The following is a 12,939-nucleotide window of genomic DNA, read 5'->3' as shown; positions in this document are numbered from 1 at the left end:
CCACCAGATCAGATGGAGCTCCCAAGTCTCTTGCCCTTTTCAGCTGTTCCTTGAAGCCTACAGTTTCCCAGGCTGGATCTGTGTCCTGATCTCTGGGTGCCTCTCCCCACTTTGACAAGAGGAATTGGGTTTCAAGTTAACAGAAGACCCAACTTAAAAATGCCCTAAACAGCAAGGATGTTTATTTATTATGGTTGCAAAACAAGACATAATAGGTGGGACTGTTGGTTAATTCAGTGACTCAACAGTGTTGTCAAGGACCAAGGAAGGACCCAGTGTTCCTTCCTTCCTTCCTTGTTTGTTTCTTTTTTCTTTATTTCTTTTGTCAACTTTACTGAAATATAATTTACATGCAGTAGAATGCACAGATTTTAAAAGTACAGTTTGATGAGTTTTGACAAATGTATACCTAGTAGCCACCATTCCAATCAAGATGTGGAACATTGACATCATGCCAGAAAGTCCTCTTGTGACCACATGTGGTCAGTCCCTCCCTCACCCCCACTGGTAACCACTGATCTGATTTCTATCCCCATAGGTCAGTCTTGCATGTTCTAGACCTTTCTATGAATGGAATCATATTATATATACTCTTTTGTGCCTGATCCTTTTGCTTCAGTGTTTTTGAGATTCATCCAAATAGTTGCATGTATCAGTAGTTCATTTTTATTACTGAGTAGGATTCCATTTTATGAATATTCCACCGTATTGCATTCTCTTTTTTCTGCCATCTGTATCGTGTTGGTTTTTGTCCTTGTACCCTAACTTCTCTTAAAGTCACAAGATGGCTCCGCAGTTCCAGATATCACATGCAGACAACAACATTCAGAAGCTAAGAAAAGGTGTTTCTCCTTTGGCCTCTGAGAAGTCTTTCCAGAAGTCTCCCAAAGAACATCCCCTCGTGTCATGGGCCAAAATCATATTACACGTCCAATCTTAAACCAAACACTAGTAGAGAGAATGGAATCCCCACAGACTAATCCAGATTCACCCCTGGGACTGGGAAGGGGCTCAGCCTCTCCTGAAGAACTGGCAGTCTGGTCCCTGAACAAAATCAAGGTTCTGTTAGCAAGAAAGGTGGGGAGGGGCAATGATTGTTGGTCAATAACCAGTAGTGACTGCTTTATCTGCTTCTTCAGTGTTAACAGTTCAGGTTTTCCATTTGCAGCAACATGGGTGGACCTAAAGATTGTCATACTGAGTGAAGTTAAGTCAGACAAAGACAAATATTATATGATATCGCTTATACATGGAATCTCAAAAAGGGGTACAAATGAACTTATCTACAAAACAGAAATAGAGTTACAGATGTAGAAAACAAACTTATGGTTACCAGGGGGGAAGTGGGGGGAGGGATAAATTAGGAGACTGAAATTGACATATACACACTACTATATAAAAAATAGATAACGAATAAGGACCTACTGTATAGCACAGGGACTCTACTCAGTATTCTGTAATGGCCTATATGGGAAAAGAATCTAAGAAAGAGTGGATATATGTAGATGTATAACTGATTTATTTTGCTGTACACCTGAAACTAACACAACATTATAAATCAACTAGACTCCAATAAAATTTTTTTTTAAAATGCATCCAAGTTGCATGTATCAATTGTTTGCTTTTATTGCTGAGTATTGTTCCATGGAATGGATGTACTACAGCCTGTTTAACCATTAACCTTTGAGGAACATCTGGGTCTTTTCCAGTTTTGGGTTATTACAAATAAAAAGCTGCCATAAATATTCATGTAAAAAATAAAAAAAATTTTGTGTGACCATTAAGTCTTCTTTTTCTGGAATAAATGTCCATGAATGAAAACAAAACAAAACAATTCGGGTTTTGTTCAGGGATCCACCTCTCAAGGAATGTAACCCGTGTCCACCCAGGAGTAAATCTTGATGCATCTACATCAATCCTAGTAATCCTGCCCCCTGACCAGGGCTTGGTTTAAGCATGAGGACTGTGGACGACACAGATTGCAGCACCTAACATCCATTCTCCTGTCTTCTTCCTTAATAATAAAGAGTCACATTTTATTTAGGGTGACACAATACTCTGCTGAAAAATGTTTCTAGATATTTTTGCAGCTAGATATGGCCATGTGACCAAGTTCTGACCAATAAGATGTAAATAGAAATGCTCGTGGAACATCTGAGAAGGTTGCTGACTCTGCTGAGGAACAAACATTGGCCCTTTGTTTTGCTACTTCTGGTCTACAACGTGGATCTGATGGCTGGAATTCCAGCAGCTATTTTGGAACATGAGGTGAATTTGAGAATGAAATCACGTAAGCTAGGTGGTGGGTCTCCAATAATACCGAAACTATGGAGCCGGCACGCCAGCACCACCTATTTTCAGATTTCTTTTATGTGAGAAAGAATAAACTTCAATCTTGTTTAAATCACTCTGAGTTTTGCCAACATATGCAACTGACAAACACAGGCAGTAACAATTTCCCGTCAATGACGCAAGAGGGAAAATCTTCTGGATGTCTCTGGGAAAGGTTTCTTTGTTCTCAAAAGGAGGCACTTGAGGGGAACAGTTGGGCCCACATGGGATGATTAAAATTGCAGTCAGGCATTTTGTGATTTGAGGGGAAACATCCAGGGACACAGCAGATATGCTGAGGGTGTTAGATGTGAAGATGGAAGGAACCTGGGTCCCTGAAGAAGGTGTTGAGTCTCTGAGTTAACTCTGGAGCCACCATTTCTCATTCTTATGTAAAATATTGCATTTGATGAATTCTGAAATGCACATTTGGTCACATGATAATATTTCTGAAATCAGTAAACATCTTACCATCAACAGCACCTTAACCTGCTGTCAGCCAGACAGCAGATGTGCTTAGCTGTCCTTGCTGCACATGTACACATTTTGGTGGCTTTCCTGGTGTCATGACAGGACAACTGCAACCCCATGATGTTTCACTCCACAAACCATGTAAGGACTCTTTGAGTCCTGACTGATATCTAGAAATTTTTATCGACTATCTGACAAGATCATCTGCCAGCATCGAAACTTCCAGAATGGATGTCAGTGGCTTAGAGGGAAACCCCAAGGGTAATAGTGGATGTGGTTGGCAACCTGCAAAATGGTCCCCAATGGTCCTCACCTTCTGCTAGTCACACCCTATGTAGCCCCTTCCCACATCGTTCTGGGCTGGTCTTTGTGACCAGTAGCATAGGGAAGAAATCATGATATTATGTGACTTCCAATATTAGGTTATAAAAAGACTGTGGCTTCTGTCTTGAATGATTGTGCTCTCTCTTGGATTGTTTATTGAGAAGCCAGCTGCCATGTCATGAAGACAGTCAGGCGGGCCTATGGAGAGGCCCACGTGGTGAAGAACTGAGGTATCAGCCAACAGTCACCTAAGAACTGAGGTCTGCCAACACCCACGTGCCTGAGCTGGGAAGTGGAATCTGCTGCCCACAGCTTGAGTGCTAGCTCATGGGAGACCCTGACCCAGAAACACCAGCTAAACCGCTCCCAGATTCCAGATCCATAGAAACTATAACATAATAAATGTTTGTTGCTTTAAGCTTCTAAGATTTGGGGTAATTTTTTACAGAGCAACAGATAATTCATTCAGTAGAGCAGTCTTTTAAGAAATGCTTTCTCACCAACCCTTAAATCGGCCCCGATGATGAGTCCATATAGAAAAACACTGACATCTCAAAGCTGAAAAGTGATTCCAAGAATCAGACTCTGAATATGATAAATTTAAAGAAATTCTTAAGCAATTTATTTTACCCATGTTTTCCTTGTTATATAGGTGCAAGAGTAATTTATGTTAAAAAGTATATTTCAGGGACTTCCCTGGTGGCACAGTGGTTAAGAGTCCACCTGCCAATGCAGGGGACATGGGTTCGAGCCCTGGTCCGGGAAGATCCCATGTGCTGCGGAGCAACTATGCCCACGCGTCACAACTACTGAAGACTGCATGCCTACAGCCCATGCTCCGCAATAAGAGAAGCCACTGCAATGAGAAGCCTGCGCAAGGCAACGAAGAGTAGCCCCCACTTGCTGCAACTAGAGAAAGACCACGTGTAGCATCAAAGACCCAGTGCAGCCAAAAATAAATAAATTAATTTATTATTTTTTTAAATGTATATTTCAGACTTCCCTGGTGGTCCGGTGGGTAAAACTCCACACTCCCAATGCAGGGGGTCCAGGTTTGATCCCTGGTTGGGGAACTAGATCCCGCATGCATGCCGCAACTAAGGAGTTTGCATGCCACAACTAAAGATCCCGCATGCTGCAACTAAGACCCGGTGCAGCCAAAATAAATAAGTAAATGAATAATAAAATAAATAAATATTTTTAAAAATATATTTCCATCTAAGTCCAAAAGAACTCTTTTTTTTTTTTTTAATTTATTTATTTATTTATTTTTGGCTGTGTTGGGTCTTCGTTTTTGTGCGAGGGCTTTCTCTAGTTGCGGCGAGCGGGGGCCACTCTTCATCGCGGTGCGCAGGCCTCTCACTGTCGCGGCCTCTCTTGTTGCGGGGCACAGGCTCCAGACGCGCAGGCTCAGTAGTTGTGGCTCACGGGCTCAGTTGCTCCGCGGCATGTGGGATCTTCCCAGACCAGGGCTCGAACCCGTGTCTCCTGCATTGGCAGGCAGATTCTCAACCACTGCGCCACCAGGGAAGCCCCAGAACTCTTTTTAATAAACGTAACATAAAAATTCCAAGTGATAAGAAATCATTATGTCAGTTTAATTGGCAGTGCTTTTTCTTTCTAATGGTACGTAAAGTAACAGTGCTTCGTGTTTTTTTTTTTTTTTTTTTTTAACTTCATTTTCTTTATTTATTTTATTTTATTTTTTTGGCTGCGTTGGGTCCTTGTTGCTGCGCACAGGCTTTCTCTAGTTGCGGCGAGCAGGGGCTACGCTTCATTGTGGTGCGCGGGCTTCTCATTGCGGTGGCTTCTCTTGTTGCGGAGCACGGGCTCTAGGCGCGCAGGCTTCAGTAGTTGTGGCTCGCGGGCTCTAGAGCGCAGGCTCGGTAGTTGTGATGCACGGGCATCGTTGCTCCGCAGCATGTGGGATCTTCCTGGGCCGGGGCTCAAACCCGTGTCCCTTGCATTGGCAGACAGGTTCTTAACCACTGCGCCACCAGGGAAGCCCAACAGTGCTTCTTAATATCAGTGGCATCTAGGGCTTCCCTGGTGGCGCAGTGGTTAAGAACCTGCCTGCCAATGCAAGGGACACGGGTTTGAGCCCCGGCCCAGGAAGATCCCACGTGCCGCGGAGCAACTAAGCCCGTGCGCCACAACTACTGAGCCTGAGCTCTAGAGCCTGCGAGCCACAACTACTGAGCCCACGTGCCACAGCTACTGAAGCCTGCGCGCCTAGAGCCCATCCTCCACAACAAGAGAAGCCACAGCAATGAGAAGCCCGCACACAGCAAGGAAGAGTAGCCCCCGCTCGCCACAACTAGAGAAAGCCCACGCACAGCAGCAAAGACCCAACACAGCCAAAAGTAAATAAATAAATAAATAAATAAATTTATTTTAAAAATAATCGGTGGCATCTAAATTGGATGAAACATGATCATACGTTTTCCTTATTGTATAAGCCATTGTGAGGCGAGTTTTCTGGTACTTGCAGCAGAGGATTTTTGTTTGTGTTTTTTTTAAAATCTTTATTGGAGTACAATTGTTTTACAATGGTGTGTTAGTTTCTGCTTTATAACAAAGTGAATCAGCTATATGTAAACATATATCCCCATATCCCCTCCCTCTTGCGTCTCCCTCCCACCCTCCCTATCCCATCCCTCTAGGTGGTCACAAAGCACTGAGCTGATCTCCCTGTGCTATGCAGCTGCTTCCCACTAGCTATCTATTTTACATTTGGTAGTGTATATATGTCCATGCCACTCTCTCACTTCGTCCCAGTTTACCCCTCCCCCTCCCCGTGTCCTCAAGTCCATTCTCTACGTCTGCGTCTTTATTCCTGTCCTGTCCCTAGGTTCTTCATAACCAATTTTTTTTTTTTTTTTTAGATTCCATATATGTGTTAGCATACGGTATTTGTTTTTCTCTTTCTGACTTACTTCACTCTGTATGACAGACTCTAGGTCCATCCACCTCACTACAGATAACTCAATTTCATTTCTTTTTATGACAGCAGAGGATTTTAATTCGGGAGTATTGGATAGGGTTGAGGAGGAGGTGTGTAAGGAGAAGCAGAGAACAAGTGTGTGAGGGAGAGTAGGAGGAGGTTGGGTAGGGGTCTGTGGCAAACAGCTCAAAAATATTTATGGGAAACCCATATTGCTCACTGTTCAAGTGTGTTAGTCCTAAGCCTCCGATGCGTTACTGAGGGCCTGGAATCCTGTCACCCATGGTGTGTAGCAATTGCTGGCTGCATTGGAAATGCTTGCAGTTCCCAAACAAAAGTGGAGACATGTGACCTGACACAGGAGTTTTTCTGTATTTTAAATTTTACTTGCCCCCAAAAGGCTTTACAGTTTTACAGCTTTATGGCTTTATGGCTCATACAAGGGCAAGTGGAAACATGCCAGACAGAGGCTTCCCTGGGACATCCATTGCCCCTCATCTCCCAGAGGTGTGGCCAGTTGTTGGGAAAATGTCCAGGGGCCAAAATCTCAACTAGGCAAGAGAGGGGACTGGGGCTAGGGATCCAGTTAGCTGTAGAGGTAAGTGTGAATCACTATTCATAGATTTTGATGACTCAGCCATTTGTTTCATGAGCATCTTCTCACCCTTCCTCAGGAAAGCCCCGTGAGGGCTGGGCGTCTATCAGCAATCCACTTTACAGATGGGGAAGCTGAGGCGGGAATGTTAAATTTACAGGGTAAAGGGCAAACCAAGAGTTGAACTCGGGCAGTCTGGCTCCAGAGCCTGTGCCTGTCTTAGCCACTACCTTATGGCATTTTAGATGCGTGGGGAATTTAGCAGTCGCTGAATCCAAGCCCCTGATTTTACAGTTGAGGAAGCAGGGATTTTACAGAGAGAGCAGGACTTGCCCAAGATCCACAGGGAAGGGGTGGCTGGGCGGGACTCGGACTGAGGCGTCCCGGCTTACAGTTGGTGAAAGAAGGGGGCGGGGGAGGGGGGTGTAGGCACGAAGAAGCACTGCCCCTCCCCACCCCGTCCCCTGTGCAAAGCGCCCTTTCTTTCCATTTCGGGAACGGGTTCAACTTGGTGCGGGGGTGGCTGGGGGTGGCCTCGGGAAGCCACCCGGCCTCCTTCATTCTCGGGATTCCCTGAGGCAGCCATTGTCCCGGGAGGAAGGTTCGGCCAGCAGCCCCGAGGGGGCGGAGCCTCTCTCCGTGCCCCAGACAAGCTTTGTGCTTTGTGCTCTCCACCCAGGGCCCCTCCTGGCCTTCACCAGCCGGGACTTCCGAGCATTTTTCAGGGCTTCCAGGCCAGGTCGCTTAAGGAGGAAGCTATTGGGAAAGGCGTGGGCCTTGGGAGATGCACTGGGCCCTGAGACGCCAGTCTGGGAGGGCTGCCTGGAGGAAATGTGAGGGCACCGCCCAGAGGCCTGGGGTAGTGGCTCCTCAAAGCTTAAAATATGCATTCCCAGCCTCTCATTACTAGGATTTTTATCTTAACCAGACATATGCACAAAGGTGGGTATTACAAGTCAGTTCATCAAGCTTTTATTTCTGGAAAGAAAAATCTACAGCAAAGGAAATTTGTTATTCTTGCATGTCCATATGATGGAATATTAAACTGTCATTAAAAGTTGTGTGGTGTAGATAAACAACAAAGATTTACTGTATAACACAGGGAACTATATTCAATATCTTGTAATAAACTATAGAGCTTCCCTGGTGGCACAGTGGTTAAGAATCCGCCTGCCAACGCAGGGGACATGGGTTCAATCCCTGGTCCAGGAAGATCCCACATGCCATGGAGCAACTAAGCCCAAGCGCCACAACTACTGAGCCTGTGCTCTAGAGCCCACACGCCACAACTACTGAAGCCCGCTCACCCAGAGCCCATGCTCCGCAAAAGGAGAAGCCACTGCAATGAGAAGCCCACGCACCGCAACGAAGAGTAGCCCGCGCTCCCTGCAGCTAGAGAAAGCCTGCACGCAGCAACGAAGACTCAACACAGCCAAAAATAAATAATTAATTAATTATTTAAAAAACTATAATGGAAAAGAATCAGAAAAAAAGGAATATATATATATATATATATATATATATATATATGCATAACTGAATCACTTTGCTGTACAAGCAATATCGTAAATCAACCAGACTTTAATAAAAAAAAATTCTGTGGGTTAAGTATATTTATAGACAAGAAAAGATACTCAAAATACTTGCCTACTGAGAAAAGCAGATTACAAGATAGTGTGGCAATCTCTTACTATATCGACATCTAGAAAAATAACCTGTCTTACTCCAAAGTCTTACCAGTGGTTATCTCTGGGTAGTGGGATTAAGGGTGATCGATTTAAAAAAATTTTTTTGTTTTGTGCTTCTCTATATTTTCTAATTTTTAAAGTTACTTTAAAAAGGTGTTTTACTTGTGTAACAAAAGTATTACGTGTGTGTGGATCCTAACTGCCCGCTGCTTGGGCTGGGTGTCCCCCACAGGAGAAGTTTCTCCAACTCTCAGACGGTAGGCAGGGACAGCTGTTCAGGCAACAGAAAAATGAGCGGTGACCATCAGACAGGCAACGTGCCTGAGCCCGGTAATAATAGCAACAACTCACTTAGCGTTTCACAAAGTGCTTCCACACACACAATCTTATTGAATTCCACCACAACCCTCTCAGGACACATCACTCACCTTTTCCAAGTGAGGAGCCAAGCTCCAGCAGCTAAGTGCTCCTCCGCTGCCCGCCCGGAGCGACAGCAGGCAAGTAGCTGGCTTGAACCCAGGGTCTCCCATCTTCAACCACTGCACCCCACTGCCTCCCCACTCATGTCCATTGCAGCATCTTACATTATCCACCTGTCCCTCTCCTCCTCTGACTGTGAGCTTCTCTACGGAGCACTGGGGTCTTACTCAAGTCTCTATTCTCAGAACCTAGTGTACGTAGGCATCAGTACATGCTATTGAATTAATGAATGAATGAACAAATATTCAAACCTGGAGCCCTGGTGAAGCAGGTCTTGGTAGTTCCCAGACCTGTTCTTTGTAGCCTGTGTCCTTTTCTATTTGCTGCATTTTCTGTATTTATTTCCCTTTTGTTCTTTAATACTTGCAAAGTCTTTTGGAAAATGGCTGACAGCGAGAGTTGTGGGAACAGCTCTCTGTCTGGATCTGAACCAAAGCTTTAAAAAGGCTCCCAATACCCACTACACACCAGTAACTGGAGGCAACCACCCTGGAGGCCAAGGGCACAGAGGAGAAGCTCTTCATCAGCTCTCCTCCCTGCCTGGGGGAAGGGTTTCTATCCAGGACCAATGCTTGGAAAGGATGGGGCTCCACATATTGAGTGCACACCCTTCCAGACCCCAGACCCAGAGAGGTGGAGGTTCAAGAGTGGGCTGTGGGAACAGAGCCTGGGCCAATCAGGGAAGGCTTCCTGGAGGAGAGACCTGGGAGGCTGGTTTAAGAAGGGGAGGAGGCCAGGCCAGAGGGGAGAAAAGCAGGAAACATGCCTGGGCAGTTGGGCGCTGGATGATTTAAGTACAACCAGATGTGCTGGGAATCTCCTGTCAGGCCCAGCCCCAGTGAGGGCAGTGGGGGTGGGGAAATCTCTGAGCCACTTGGATTTTCAGTTCCTCGTTCTTCCTTGGGTTGTAAGCTTTAGGGAGGGGAGAAGCTCAATGGGGTTCCAGAGGAGCTGGCATGTGAGCGAGTAAGCCAGGCAGGCTCGAGTGGAGTCTTCCGCCTTTGGATAGGGTGTAGGATGGGAAGGGCTCTTCTAGGAAGCAGGGTATTGGGCTCAACCCCTGGAACCTAGAAAAAAGGATTAGGAGAGCTCTGGGGTAGGATCTACCAGCTCTGCTGGGGGTAGGGGATAGCTAGGGAAGCATTACAGAAGAGGACATATCTGAGTTGGGGTTCTGAAGGATAAATGATACTCCAGGGAGAGAGACTCTGCGGTATTAAAATGGTGTGGGTGCTTAGTGAGAGGTTCTGTGGTGCTGTATTATAAAGGCGCGTGGTGGGATGACAGTTCAGTTTGGGGTGCTGGCCCAAAGGCTGTGATGCAGGATGGGGGTGGGATGGGTGTGCTTCTGCTCACAGACCAAATGGCAGAGCCAGAGAAGGTATGAGGATTTTGGAAGTGGGTCCCAGGGTCCCCAAGTGTTGGGCCCCTGGGGGAAAGGAGGGGACTGATAGCCAGCCCCGGCACCTCCTCCCAAGTCTTAGGTGGTCTGGCACAGAGCTGTGTCTGCCCAGAGGGAGGGATGCTTTTTCTCATTCTCACGGAGGCTCTTACTTGCCCCTGGCCGGCTGTGGGGTGGGGATTGGACCCAGACACAGCCTGTAGCTCACTGGGAAGGCAAAGCTGGTATAAGCACACAAACAGAGAGTGAGGGCATGAGCAGGGTTGGGGAGGCACTGGGAACTGGGCCTTGAAGTCCAAACAGCCAGAAAGAGAAGGATTAGGGCTTCCACTTGTGGGGGGAACAGCCTGAGCCCAGGGTGAGTGGGAGGTGTGGCAGCCAGCTGGGTGTGGTGTGCTCTGGGCACGCACCCCAGTCGCCCAGCCTGGACACAATTTCCTTCCTTTCCTGCTTCTTAATGACTCCTGAGTGGCTGATCCAGAGGACTACAAAGAGAGGTCTCCCCACCCTTTCCTCTTCCTCCCTTCCATTTCTTTCTCCCTTCCTCCCCCCACCCCCATCCTTCCCCAAGGCCCTTTTCTTTCCTTCCTCCTCACCCCACCTGCTCCTCCCTCCCTCCCTCTCTGGCTTCCACATCTTCCCTAACTCTCCTCTCTCCCTTCAAAACCCATAACGCTGATTCTCCCTGGGCCAGCTGGGTTATTTTCCTTGATGTTTTCGGAAAGGCCTTGTTGCAAATCTCTGGACCAGGAAGGTCACACACACACCCCTGCACACATACCCATGCCCCCCTCCTCACCCCCCATGCTCGGGCACTCAGCAGCACACCCAAGCACAGCACCTGCCTCCACCTTGGATGTGATACAAGCAAAAGGGCTGGGAAAGAATGGAGGGCCCTCAGCAGAAGCTGAGCAGAGCATTACCGCCATCACTACCACTATTATTATCCAATCCATTGCCAGGCACTTGACCTAGGCCGGGATGATCATAAGACCTGCCAGAACCCTGTCCTCAGCAGGGGGCTCTTAGGGCACAGATCTGTTGACTGGGGACAGCCAGGAGAGGGGTCAGCAGGGAGTCCTCAGAGAACAGACCCCCCAAGGCCCCGCCCAGGAGGGCAGACACGATGAAGGGCCATTTGCCAGGATTGAGTATTTGTCAGCCCAGGAGGCTGGATGATGTATTAACAGGACTTTAATGAGCCTGGGATGGGGAGCCACACTTCATTGCCTGAGCCTGGTGGGCAGAGGGGTGAAGAGACCAACCTCACCCCCAACTGCTAACTAAACACTTTAAGTCAACCTATGCCTCTTTGCCCATCAGAAACAATTCAGCACCTCCGAGATGCAGCACCTTCCCACGTGAAGTCCAGCAAAGGCCTCTCAGCATGCTGACCTGCCTTACTGTCTTACTGGAAAGGCCTTCCTGAGGTCTAACCTTGTCTTTCATACTGGAGGGACCTGGGGGGTGAAGGAGAACCTGATCCCTGCTCCAGGGGAGCACCTTATCAACTCCTTTCTCCACCCTCACCCCTGTCATCCACCCCACCCTGGAGCCTGGGGGAGCATGGCCCCCAGTGACACCTAGCCACAATGCCCTGGCAATGCTGGGCTTGGCCTCCAGGCACTAGTCCTGCTGGTTGGGGTCACTCAGTTCATGCGGACATTGGCCTCTCCCTTAGCTCCTACCCCTGACCCTTGAGGAGCCTGACAGATAGGGTAGAAAGAGTACAGTGGATTCTAGATCCAGCTTTGCTGTGTGACCCCAAGCGCGTCTCTTCTCTCTGGTCCTCAGATCCCCCATCAGTAAAGAAATACTCAAAAAATTCCTTCCCCCTCTGTTGTCCCGGGATTGTCCCTTCAGCTAGGGGTTCAGCTCTCCTAGGGTGGCAGCTGTGGCTCCCTTTATCCTGCCTTTCTGATTTTGAAGCCACGGGTTGCCCTACCATTCTGACCCTGTGCCAGGGTGTGGTCCTAGGGGTGTGGCATAGAGAGGAAGAGAGGGTTCTGGGGTTGGAGAAGATCCTGACCTTGGTGAATTCCAGGACCTGCCTGGGTGCTAGTCTTGCTTCCATATGTGGGTTGGGAAAAATATGGGAGCCTCCCCCTTTCCCTGAGTGGCACCTATAGGGGTGCCCTGGGAGATCAGAATGCAGAGCTTCCAGAGGGGACCAGTGAGACCCCAGAGACTCCAGAGGAACCATCACTAGGAGAAGGGAAGGGGAGAGTTTAGAATTCTGCAAAACACTGAGGACAGAGCACTACCGGGCAGTTGGGGGTGAGAGCACAAGGGCAACCTTGTCCAACTAGTACTCAGAGAGTCTGAGCAGCACCCAAAAGAAAAAAATCAAAAACCACACCTCAGAAGAGAGGACCCTCAGACACTGCCCTTGCATGGGAACACAGAAGGCCTTGGGACCCTCTGGGTGCTCAACATCTCCTCTGGGAAATGTATCTGTAACTTCCAACCTAAGCTCAGAGCCCTCTCCTCCTGGGGCAAAGTGGGTTCTGCTGCGGGCTGCTCGCCCTGCAGATTTCCTTTCCTGCCTGGATCACCGCTGAAGACTTGCGTCAGTGTGTCTGATAGAATTCTGTCTGCCCTTGTACTGGGAGCTCCACCGGGAGAGGGATGTGTCTTTGGGACTTTCTCGGGTGTCCCCAGCGCCTAGCCCAATGCCCAGGCACAGAGTAGACGCTCAATATAT

Source organism: Balaenoptera ricei, chromosome 10 (assembly GCF_028023285.1).
Source record: "Balaenoptera ricei isolate mBalRic1 chromosome 10, mBalRic1.hap2, whole genome shotgun sequence".
In the NCBI taxonomy this organism is placed as follows: Eukaryota; Metazoa; Chordata; class Mammalia; order Artiodactyla; family Balaenopteridae; genus Balaenoptera; species Balaenoptera ricei.
Note: the sequence above shows the minus strand (reverse complement) of the source record.